Below are 13,041 nucleotides of genomic sequence, written 5' to 3'. Positions count from 1 at the left end.
TTGTCACTTGTCACTTGTGTTCTTTGTTGTATTTTTTTTAAATGCTGAAAATGCGTATGGTTTGAGGTATACGACGTAGGACCCAAAAAACACTGAAAAACCGTAAGAATTACGCAGAATGCGTAGGACTTGACAGGTATGCTATCAATAGTCAAGGCTGTGTGATAAATAAAGCTAAGATATTTGAAGTATCTGTATGATTAAACGCCCAGTTATGTTCTTGTCAAACTTACCGCGAGAACACGCACACACCAAGAAGGCGGTGTACAGGACACCGAAACATCTCTTTCCTCACTTTTTACAGAGATGGGGAATTGCAGCAGATTTGTCTTATGATTATCAAGAAAGCTGAAATTGTGTGTGAAGCTATATTCACAATATCATCACTGTTCGCCCCAGTTACTGGTCCTCCGATCCTTCGTTTTCTGTGAGCGCAGCAGTGGCAGTGGGAGTTCGTTACGTAGGTTACAGGGCCGGACTAGGTAAGTACTAGGGGGGGGGGGGGGGGGGGGGGTTCCAGGGGGCGAAGCTGAACGTTTTTTGATGTTTCTGGAGGGATAGGAAGCCTCTCCTTGAACGAAAAAGGTAAATTCGACAGCAAGCTGTTTAGGCAATGAAGAAGAATTGAGATTGTAAGGACTCTTACCGGTACTTTTCATCACAAAAATCGTTGAAGAAAAATGTCTTTCGAAAGATTTCTATACTTAGCTCGAGGTGCGATTTCTCCTCGGATTTCATGATGTTCCAGATGCAAACCCCCCCCCCCCCCCCCCTCCCCCTACCAAAAAAAAAAAGCGTTTGGGAGGTACATGTTTAAGCCAGGTGGGGGGGGGGGGGGGGAGGGGTTAACCCTGTCAAAACTTGACTTGGTTTTCCTTGTCTGGCGAGGAAATCGATTTTTTTAACATATTTAGATCTTTTCGTAATGTGTTATGAATGTAAGCAGATTCGCGATCGTCGATAATGATTTTTCATGGTGTGTAATTTTTAATTTACAAAGGAATTGATATGTAAGACAGTTTCAAGCGAGCTATTTTTCGCGGCTGTATTTACTGTGCAAACAACTCTAAATATGGCATAAGTGTCACGTGATAATCAACCGTTTGGTTTCGGCGCTCGCCGGAGCTGACGATTTTTTTTTTCACAGTGATGCAACCATATATTACGGTCTCCTTCCGGCAGCAGTCCCAAAATTTCGACTTGTTTTGACCTTAGAACGATGTCTTTATCATAACTGTGAAGAACTGAACTGAACGGAGATCACTGTCGAAGTCGGCCAATCTGCAATCATTTTCGTCTCGCGAACACTGCTCGCGAACAACATATGGGAGATAACTCTGTATTCTTGTTTTGATAGATTCGCGTAGGACTTTCGCGTCCGGTCAGAAAGACAACTGGCGATAGCCGTGGAGCGATGATTATCAGAATGTTGTGCGTGCTGTTGGGTTCTTACATTTGCAGAGCTGTAATTGTTAACAACTGGACTCCATGAAAAATTCATGTTAACGATGTGTTTCTCATTGTACTCTACTTTTTCCTGTTTTCAACATGTCAGCTTTGGATAGTGCATGAGAAGAACCTAAAACTACGCTGTCATATTGATCGACAGCAACAGAATATATGACTTATGAGGCTTTGCATTTTTTCTCTGTTCTTTTCATATCATTTGAACAAACACAAAAGTCTTTGCGATTATTTTTTGACAAATCGCTCCATAGGACAAAACAGTTTATTAGAGAGAGAGAGAGACACACACACACACTGCAGGGGCGGAGCAGTTAAGCCAGAGGGGGGGGGGGGGGGGGTTACAACCTTGTGGGGTACATGGGCAAGGCCCCGTTGGGGGGTCTGGGGCTTTGCCCCCCAGAAGCTGAAGAGTTTTAGCTATTTTATGAACAATTTATTGCTTATCCTTGATTTTAAACATGATCAACTGGTGTCAGCAGCCACTCATTATTTCTTTTAAAGTTAGTATTAATTTTTTTTTTTTGACAGCCGGGGGGGGAGGGGGGGTTCCGGAACCCCTGTAACCACCCCACCCCCCCTAATCCGCCCCTGCACTGACACACACACACACGCGCGCGCGCACACACACACACACACTGACACAGACAAAACACACAACATTATGATAAAATCGATCTTGGCGAATTGTGTCACTCGAACAGAACAAGTATCATTTACACATTTTATAACAAAGTGAAATGTCGAAATGCACAATATGCCGTCTACCTTTTACCATCCAGTGATAAAATGTTATGAGCTTGTTGATATTTCACGATCGAGTGGGTCGTGACACAATGGTGACAAATGACTCTGAAACATGAAAAAAAAAAAAAAAAATTATATATATATAAAACACGACAGCAGAAGTAGAACATTCCTGACGCCGGTTACTGAATAACTTTACAACAAAGACAATGTGTCTATTTGTGTTGTAATGACGTCACGAACGCTTTGTTAACTGCAGTTTTGCCGTTAAACACTGTCAAAGCATTGGTTGTGGTTTGTTGAACATTAACCTTATAGAGTCTTGTGAAATTTCCCTGCCATAGCAGAAGTCTCTCAGTGCAGGCTGTACATTCTTTGCCATGATGCGAGTCAGTCAAACATGAAAGTTCAGCCCAAGTTAGAAACATCTTTTGCGCATTGGTTTAAAATATATCTGAACACTCATTTGTTTTTGCTTACATGCTGCAGAAATTGACCGTCTTTCTTTAATGAGCTAAAAGAAAAACTGCAGTCTTAACTGAAAATAAAATAAATACAAATCTGCTATTGAGATAAACAATCAAAACCAACAATTAACTGACTTTGTCATCAACACTAATGTTACCATCACAAAATACTCCAAGCAATAATCCCTATCGTCTACGCTGATGCAGCTTCCCCACAAACATAAAATTATCCACACAAAAACGAGGGAGAAACATCAACAACGAGGTTTAACATAACAAAAAATACAACATGCCTGCCAATATCTAAACCTACATACACTCACTGCACCGCGATTGAACAGCAATAACGGAAATCCGCTCGAACAGCGTGGTGCATTTTACTCAAGAATGAGAGCTCTATGTTTAGAATACAACTCATCAGCTAAAAAGTATATTGCACAAGCATATACATCATTTTCATTTGAAAGAAAAAGTCAAAATCTTACCCGTAAAATACATAATTTGTGTGACACAAAGGTAAGTATCCACAGTAAAACATATCTGTGTCAGAATTTAAAAAAACACCGCTATAAACAACAAACACTGCAACCAAATTACACGATTTACAGAATGTAACTTGGACAAGTTGGACAGCTTTTACTAATCAAAACAACATAAACTTGGCCAAACAATTATTGCAACAGATTTCAAACCTAAATTAAAGCATTAATTTCCGTGTCATTTCATTAAAACTTTATATGCCAGTTAAGGCCGTTCACTTAACCTTCAGGATCACCTTTTGGATTAAATATTTCTTTTACAGGTATCACGTGACCGCCGCTCAAGTAAGGGAACCCTGAAAATCGACCAGACAAAAACGGAAGAGCCAAATGAAAATTCGACAAAAAATCACAATTGCCAAAACTTTGCCACTTTGACATTTGAGAAGAAAGTCAAACTAATTATCTTCCCGGAACAGATTGTTTTGTTTTGCTACCTTGCGTATTTCGTGTGTTATGCTATTCCTACTGATGCAGGTGTCGATCGCAAGAGCGTTCAAAATCGGGACTTTTTGTTAGGGGTATTATGACAAAAAAGGCTGCACTTTAGCAATGACTTGGTGGATTGCTTTGAAACTTTTAGAATATTTTACCAACATACTAGAGATACTTCGTGAAGAAGAAATATACAAGAAATATTTAATCTGGCATATAAAGTTAATGAAATGACACGGGGATTAATGCTTTAATTTGGGTTTGAAATCTGTTGCAATAATGTTTTGGCCAAGTTTAGAATAAAAACGATTCGTTAATCATCGAATTCTCCTAGTCCGACAATAGAGACTTTGACTATCTTGGAAATCTGCACACACACACACACACACACAAACAAAAACAAAAACGCCTGTAATTCATGAGACTGCCACAACACTGTTTGAACTTTAAAAAAAAAAAGCATATGTAAACACGTTTGATGCCGTCAAGTCCCTTGGGTGCCGTAAAGCTCTCATTAACTTTCCCAATCGGCTTTGATTCTATTTCAGCTCCACACAGCAAGCTTCTGTCTCGCTAGCCTTGCCTTATCATCTCGTTTGTGTCGTTTTCCTTCTTTCCTTCCTCGTTCGTGGAATTACTTTGATTATTTATAAAACAAAAACAAAAAACAATAACACTTTAGTGGTGTCTCCGGTTGAACCTCGAGAACTCACCCGAAAGCGGCGGATGGCTGCCTGAATGGCGGGGTAAAAACGGTCATTCACGTAAAAACCCAATCGTCCAAAAACACGAGTGAACGAGGGAGTTTCAGTCCATGAACGAAGAAGAAGAAGAAGAAGATGCTCGAGAACAGTATTGATCCATGCAAGGATTGTATCAGTTACCCACCCCACTGGTTACAAATGTGTGCATTTTAAGTCCAAGAATGTGGGCTAAAAAAAAAAAAGTCCTTTTTGTTTGATTTCACAACCCTTTGCCCGAACAACCAATTGTTGTTACTGTCCTGCGTCCCCATCACACCCAGAACATCTACAGCCTGGCTGATTCCCGCGCAAAGTATAGACATTTGTTGCCGAATCAATTGTGCAGATTGACACCGGTGTCAATTAGAAACTAATTCAGCAATAAATTGCCATTCTGCACAGAAATGAGTCACACTGATGGTTGTTGGTGAGTGTCCAAGTAGAAAGATGCTCTTATATCACACGTAGAACCCTGGACAGGCTTTTTGTGGTGTACGTGCATGGTCACTTTACACGTGAAGGATGATAAGTCGAACCTGCCCAGGCGCTCAAACCGGCACGGTTGGCCTAGTGGTAAGGCGTCCGCCCCGTGATCGGGAGGTCGTGGGTTCGAACCCCGGCCGGGTCATACCTAAGACTTTAAAATTGGCAATCTAGTGGCTGCTCCGCCTGGCGTCTGGCATTATGGGGTTAGTGCATGCTAGGACTGGTTGGTCCGGTGTCAGAATAATGTGACTGGGTGAGACATGAAGCCTGTGCTGCGACTTCTGTCTTGTGTGTGGCGCACGTTATATGTCAAAGCAGCACCGCCCTGATATGGCTCTTCGTGGTCGGCTGGGCGTTAAGCAAACAAACAAACAAACAAACAAACCAGGCGCTCAACCTAAAACCTGATATTAACTGGGCAAAGTTGACTTCGCGAAATCCTCTTCACAAAGCTCGCTGCACGAAGCTGTGTCACTTCATTTTCGGTTAAAAGGATTCGCGAATTCAACTTACAGAATACAGAATACAGAATACAGTATTTATTGAGCCAAGTGACATTAAAAAACATTTAAAGCACAAGGAATTTCGCGTAGTGTTGGTTCCCTCGACCCCCACTTCAAAACACGCTTTCGACAAATCACGTGATTCGAGGAAATGATGGTGTCCACGTGACATTAGCGCCAACACTTCGGGCTCAAGTTAAGGAAGGTCTTGAAGAATCCCCGACGAAACGTGTTGTTTTTCGTTTTTCAAGTTTTTTATATTCTTCTTTTATTTTCCTGTAGTGACCACCTGTCTATAACGGCTTTTTGGTCAGACCTTTCAATCAATCAATCAATCAATATGAGGCTTATATCGCGCGTATTCCGTGGGTACAGTTCTAAGCGCAGGGATTTATTTTTTTTATAATTTTTATTTTATGCAATTTATATCGCGCACATATTCAAGGCGCATATTTAGGCCGTGTGAGATGGAATTTTTTTACACAATACATCACGCATTCACATCGGCCAGCAGATCGCAGCCATTTCGGCGCATATCCTACTTTTCACGGCCTATTATTCCAAGTCACACGGGTATTTTGGTGGACATTTTTATCTATGCCTATAGAATTTTGCCAGGAAAGACCCTTTTGTCAATCGTGGGATCTTTAACGTGCACACCCCAATGTAGTGTACACTACCTTTGGGTAGTCTTTATGGACAAGTTGGACTGTACTTTTAAAATGGATAATCGGGAAAGGGGAGGTTCCAGGGACAGAGGAAGGCTCACCATACTGCCTCTTGTCGGAGATCCAATATCGTCCCGGAAAGCCATCTTGTCGACCGCTGATCTTTTCGGTCTGGAGACCGCCTGATGGGACCTGAGAGACCCGACTCGTATCAGTAACTCTCACCACGGACCTGTAGGTCCGTGCTCTCACAGTGATCAGACCAGACGTTCCCTCGACCCCCACTTCAAAACACGCTTTCGACAAATCACGTGATTCGAGGAAATGATGGTGTCCACGTGACATTAGCGCCACACACGCCTGTGGACGAATCACGTGAATGCGTTATTTGTTTTGATCATGTAGCATTCACACCAAAACTGACGCGCTTTGGGCAAATCACATGCTACATATATGATCACGTAACATTATTCCACGTCCGACACGCTTTTGAAAGAATCACGTGATTGAGAAAATGGCGATTATGTGACATTCGTGTCAGAAACGCTTTGGATAATTAAATCTCCTGATTGAGAACCGTTAACATGACCAGATGACAATCGCGCCAGACTCGGTTTGGAAAAAATCCCGTGATTTGACCATTCAATGCATATTGGGTGTGGTTGTGTTTTGCCGATCTTATTTTTATGGTTTAATACAATCTATCTTCCTATAACGCTGATGATATTAAAACGTCTGTAAGTATCAAACCATCAATCGAACTCGTAATTTTTATTTTCTTACTTTCTTTTTCATCCTCTGTGAGCACAAAAATAGCTAAGTACTGTCCTTTATTTCTTATGTTGGTGCTAATCTAACATTCAAGTTGTTAACTTGACATTAAAGATCACCTATAACTGTGCACACCGCTAAACGCATACGTTTTGTGTGTGTGTGTGTGTGTGTGCATGCGCGCTAATTACTGAGTGTGTGATATATGCACGTGATACCGTTCTCCTTACTCTGTAAATGTGGTGACCGTACTGTTGGGAAGAACCGAACAACTTGAAACGAAACAGAATGGATTAATTGGATCTGTCTGGGGTTTCGATCGACATCAGTAAATCTACCAGGAAGTTCATGTTAGAGTCTCTGACAGCTGTAAGTAGGTCACGAGACGATAGTCACGTGCTATTTCACTCATGGCGGGGATATAGCTCAGTTGGTAGCGCGCTGGATTTGTATTCAGTTGGCCGCTGTCAGCGTGAGTTCGATCCCAGGTTCGGCGGAAATTTATTTCAGAGTCAACTTTGTGTGCAGACTCTCTTCGGTGTCCGAACCCTCCCCCCGTGTACACTACATTGGGTGTGCACGTTAAAGATCCCACGATTGACAAAAGGGTCTTTCCTGGCAAAATTGCTTAGGCACAGTTAATAATTGTCTACCTATACCCGTGTGACTTGGAATAATAGGCCGCGAAAGGTAAATATGCGCCGAAATGGCTGCAATCTACTGGCCGTATAAAATTTCATCTCACACGGCATCACTGCAGAGCGCCTAGAACTGTACCCACGGAATATGCGCGATATAAGCGTCATTGATTGATTGATTGATTGATTGATGACCTTGTTTCTGCTCATGAATACCAAACTTGGGATAGAGTCGAAGCTGTCTATTAATACCCATCCAAGGAACCACCCAAAAATGGTAGTTATAGAAAGGTGGTCGCTATGGAATGGTGAACCATATAGAAAAATGATCTTGTCGGGGATCCTCTGCGGGGTGGTCGTAATGGGCAGGTGGTCGTTATTCAGAGGTGGTTGAAAAGGCAGGTTGCACTGTACTGTAGTATCACACGTACTTTGCATTCTAGCAGTAATAAATTGAAACCAACCACCATCGAACACACAAATCACGTGTAGTTAACACTAAACAGGAATCTTGAAGCAGGTCAACCAACCATATGAAAAGACTGCGTATTTAGATTCTTATTTTCCGGCTTCCTTTACGACAGTCGCAAACAATGTACGTCGTATTTTTTTCTTTTCACCGATTGACACTCATCGCAAATTCTGCAAACCTGAAAGGTCGCCTGCAGGCAGTGAATTTTACGAAAGAGACAAACTACTTTTTTTCTTTTGTTTTTCCTACAAGCTGTATCGATGGCACACATATACGTGGCCACAAAGACCTTTGGTAAAATTTAAAACCGAAGACAATCTGTGCAGGGTTGGTAAGCGGTAAGTGTATAGAAGAAACCTATACGTTGGCGATGTACATAAATGCAACATTTGTAAATTGTAAACGATATCAAAACTTTCAATTTTCAGTCTCATACAATTTCTCTACTTCCAGGTTTGGTCATCATTATTCATTTCCTACTTAAACATGTTTTGTCATCATTATTTATTTCCTACTCGATGAAAAAATAGGATCTTCATCACCAAGAGCGGTGTTATGGAATGAACTCAATTTTGTCAAGCGCAATGCATGCATCTGACCTAGGCTCGATTTTTATGAAAAAGCCAGTTTATGATGACAGCTGTCAATAAAAAGTGATCGCGAGAAGCGCTCTCTCGACAAAAAAACAACCTCTGACATAGCAGACACGTAGCAGGGAGCGCGCGCGCGCATGTGTGTGTATGTGTGTAAGTGTGTGTGTGTGGGGTGGGGGGGTGGGGGGGGGTGGGGGGGGGGGGGTTGGTAAGCGTGTGTGCCTACGTGCGTGAGAGTTCTCATTGTCTATTTCGATTTATACGAGAACGTGCTTATCACTAGCAGTTGCAGTCTGAAATCTGAATAGGTTGACATGACATTAAAACGAAGAAATGTGTATGTGTACACTAGACATAAACAGAACACAAAAAAGATTGTGTGGGAACGCTTTAGGAAAAAAAGGAGAACAGAGAAGGTGCCGTGTAAAAACGATTCTGAGTCAAACTCATAAGGAACGGAATCTTTCACAAAACATTCGCCTTTTGCAACTTTTGCTTCTTGAGACACACTAAAATCGATCATGAAATGTTAAGATGTTAGGAGGCTTCAAACAAGCACACTTGAGTAGCAATTATCACGAGTAATTCAGAATCACACCAACTCATATGGTGATTGTATTTGGCTTTTTGTGCACGTGGGAGTTGAAAAAAAATACCCAGATGTGACATTTTCAATTGCTGCGCAAATATAACTCACAAACCATTCACATTTTCCGGAGATCATGTACACTATTAACATTTAAGGCGTATATCACAGTTAAAAAAAAAAAATTAAAAAAAAATAATTTACTCCGATCTGAAACAGTTATTATGTGACTGGGGTATTAGTGCCATGTGCTGGAGTTTGACGGCGATATGCCCCGATTTGATAACTTTTTTTTAGATCGGCGTGATGGGCAGGGTCGTGGTAAGGACCTGGAGCTGTGTGAACGGGGCCTTACAGTCGGTATTTAAAATCTTGTAATAAATCTCAATCTCTTCCAAAAAGTTAAAAAATCTTGGCCGGGGGTACGTCCCGGATAAATAATATGTACCTTGCGGTCACCACTATAATTAACACTAAAACAGCTTGTTGATATTGAATGTTTTTTTTTTAATGAATAGTATCAATCGATTACTGATTAAAACACTGTTGAAACCAAAACCTGAACGGATCTACGAGTATCGTATATCAGTGGTGGTGGTGAAACCTGGTTTTATCAGTTCCACCCTGAAACCAAACAACAGTCGTCTCAGTGGTGGTGGTGAAACCTGGTTTTATCAGTTCCATCCTGAAACCAAACAACAGTCGTCTGTCTGTGTGTTTTCAGGGCCGAGGTGCACGAGAAAGTTTCCAACCGGTCGGTCGGATTGGTTGAAATTGAGATTTGTTGGGATTTTACCGAATCAGACCCCGCGCGATTTGATCTCTCCCGTTTGGGTGGCACCCACTTTCTGTTCGTGCACCCCAGCCCTGGCGACCTACCTCATACCAAGTTTAAATGACAAGATGCACTGAAAAACAAATGATGGTATCTTTCGTCGCAAGATCAGGGTGTTGAGAAACAGTGTGCCTCTTGAGGACAGGCATACAGTCACGTTTGACTACTGTGTCCACCACTGACTGCCTAAATTATTCGAGGCTTGGCAAACACACCGTCGAAACACAGGGCTCATTCTACAACATGACAACGCACCTGTGCATACTGCCCTTTCGACAAGAGTTCTCGGTTTCAAAGGAACCAAAGAATTTGTCGCGACCACCCGAATCTCCTGAATATTCCCTCTGGTAGTTCAACCTGTTCGTTAATGTCAAGAAACAGCCGCGGAAACACGGTTTGAGAGCTCTGAAGACTCTGGCCGAGCCTTCACGAGGGTCATAGAAGGTACGTATAGCCGATGTCAAGTGGTCCCAGGCCTGAACGAGCTTGTTTTGAGATGATGGCCTAATTGGATTGTTCGTATGCGATTTCGTTTGTGAGATTCTAAATAATTATGGAACAGTCTACGTATGGTGATCGTTACGACGTTTAACACGGGAAGGGAGGCATCCTATAGTGTCAGAATAACTGACGTTTAACACGGGAAGGGAGGCATCCTATAGTGTCAGAATAACTGACGTTTAACACGGGAAGGGAGGCATCCTATAGTGTCAGAATAACTGACGTTTAACACGGGAAGGGAGGCATCCTATAGTGTCAGAATAACTGACGTTTAACACGGGAAGGGAGGCATCATATAGTGTCAGAATAACTGTGCAAAAGGAGCGTCACCCTTTGTATCACGTTTCTGCTGATGTGAAATTCGTCAAGGTTGCCGAGAGGTAAACATATTTATTTTGTATAAGGCCTAAAAAAAAAAAAAAAAAAATAGGTGTTGTTACGGTAACCCGACCTACCCTATTTTTAGGGGCCGACCCTATAACTTTTTATTACATTTGTCAAAAAAAGGAAAGAAAACACAAGTCGCGTAAGGCGAAAATACAATATTTAGTCAAGCAGCTGTCGAACTCACAGAATGAAACTGAACGCAATGCCATTTTTCAGCAAGACCGTATACTCGTAGCATCGTCAGTCCACCGCTCATGGCAAAGGCAGTGACATTGACAAGAAGAGCGGGGTAGTAGTTGCGCTAAGAAGGATAGCACGCTTTTCTGTACCTCTCTTTGTTTTAACTTTCTGAGCGTGTTTTTAATCCAAACATATCATATCTATATGTTTTTGGAATCAGGAACCGACAAGGAATAAGATGAAAGTGTTTTTAAATTGATTTGGACAATTTAATTTTGATAATAATTTTTATATATTTAGTTTTCAGAGCTTGTTTTTAATCCAAATATAACATATTTATATGTTTTTGGAATCAGCAAATGATGGAGAATAAGATAAACGTAAATTTGGATCGTTTTATAAATTTTTATTTTTTTTTTACAATTTTCAGATTTTTAATGACCAAAGTCATTAATTAATTTTTAAGCCACCACGCTGAAATGCAATACCGAACCCCGGGCTTTGTCGAAGAGTACTTGACCAAAATTTCAACCAATTTGGTTGAAAAATGAGGGCGTGACAGTGCCGCCTCAACTTTCACGAAAAGCCGGATATGACGTCATCAAAGACATTTATCAAAAAAATGAAAAAAACGTTCGGGGATTTCATACCCAGGAACTCTCATGTCAAATTTCATAAAGATCGGTCCAGTAGTTTAGTCTGAATCGCTCTACACACACACACACACACACGCACACACGCACACACGCACACACGCACATACACCACGACCCTCGTTTCGATTCCCCCTCGATGTTAAAATATTTAGTCAAAACTTGACTAAATATAAAAACGAGTGCAGAAAACGCAATGAAAGCGACAGCGCTCGAGTCGCACACTTATTTCCCTGTCAAGTAGGTTTAATTTGTACACATTAGAAAAAAAAGTTGAAAAAAAAAGTGATTGCCTACCTTCCTACCCTATTTTTTTTGGCTATGTTACCGTAACCACACCTATTTTTTTTGGCCTAACATAAGTATTCAACAACGTCTGAATATGTAAACATAGGCTTACTAACACATAAGTCATGATTTTGTTTTTACGAATGTCCAAACTACACGGCAAACAACGAAAACCGGGGTAGGCACATATCACAGGTTAAATCTTCAATAGTAACTGACGGCCCTGTACATTCGTTCTTCTGATGATGCTCGACTTCTCCATCAAGGTCGCTTTAAACGCAAGGCTCATGGCTTCCGCACGTTTTCGTACTATGGACCTCAGTTATGGAATTCACTCCCCTTTCAATTGCGTCACTCTCCATCCATTTCATCTTTTAAGTCCAATTTGAAAACTCACTTGTTCCAACAACACTACGGATAGTTCCTTAGTATAGAGTCTGGGGATGTGAGATGTGCATGATGTGTTGTTTGAATCTGACAGTGATTGTATGATTTTTGTATACATGTATTGTTGTCACGCGCTTTGAACTTCTGATAAGGCGCTTTATAAATGCCCGTTATTATTATTATTATATAATGCATGTTTACTCAAACAGTATCAGATATTAAAAAGAATGCAAGAGTCATTCAGGCATGGTTGTTACACTAATAGAAAACGTCTAATATCATTTGTTGATATAATTGTTGCAAAAAAGTCCTCGAACCGAGGTTTTTGGAGACTAGCGGTAGACTGGAAAGGTAGCCACAAAGCAACTTACATGTTATATGAAGTCTTATATCGCGCGCGTATCTCCAGACTCGGACTCAAGGCGCAAGGATCTATTTATGCCGTGTGAGATGGAATTTTTTACACAATACATCACGCATTCACATCGACCAGCAGATCGCAGCCATTTCGGCGCATATCCTACTTTTCACGGCCTATTATTCCAAGTCACACGGATATTTTGGTGGACATTTTTATCTATATGCATATACAATTTTGCCAGGAAAGACCCTTTTGTCAATCGTGTGATCTTTAACGTGCACACCCCAATATAGTGTACTCGGTTTTTTGTCTCATCCGAAAGACTAGCACTTGAACC

This window comes from Littorina saxatilis, linkage group LG1 (genome assembly GCF_037325665.1).
Source record: "Littorina saxatilis isolate snail1 linkage group LG1, US_GU_Lsax_2.0, whole genome shotgun sequence".
NCBI classification, from domain to species: Eukaryota; Metazoa; Mollusca; class Gastropoda; order Littorinimorpha; family Littorinidae; genus Littorina; species Littorina saxatilis.
The sequence above is the reverse complement of the archived record's forward strand: the minus strand, read 5'-3'. Positions refer to the sequence as shown.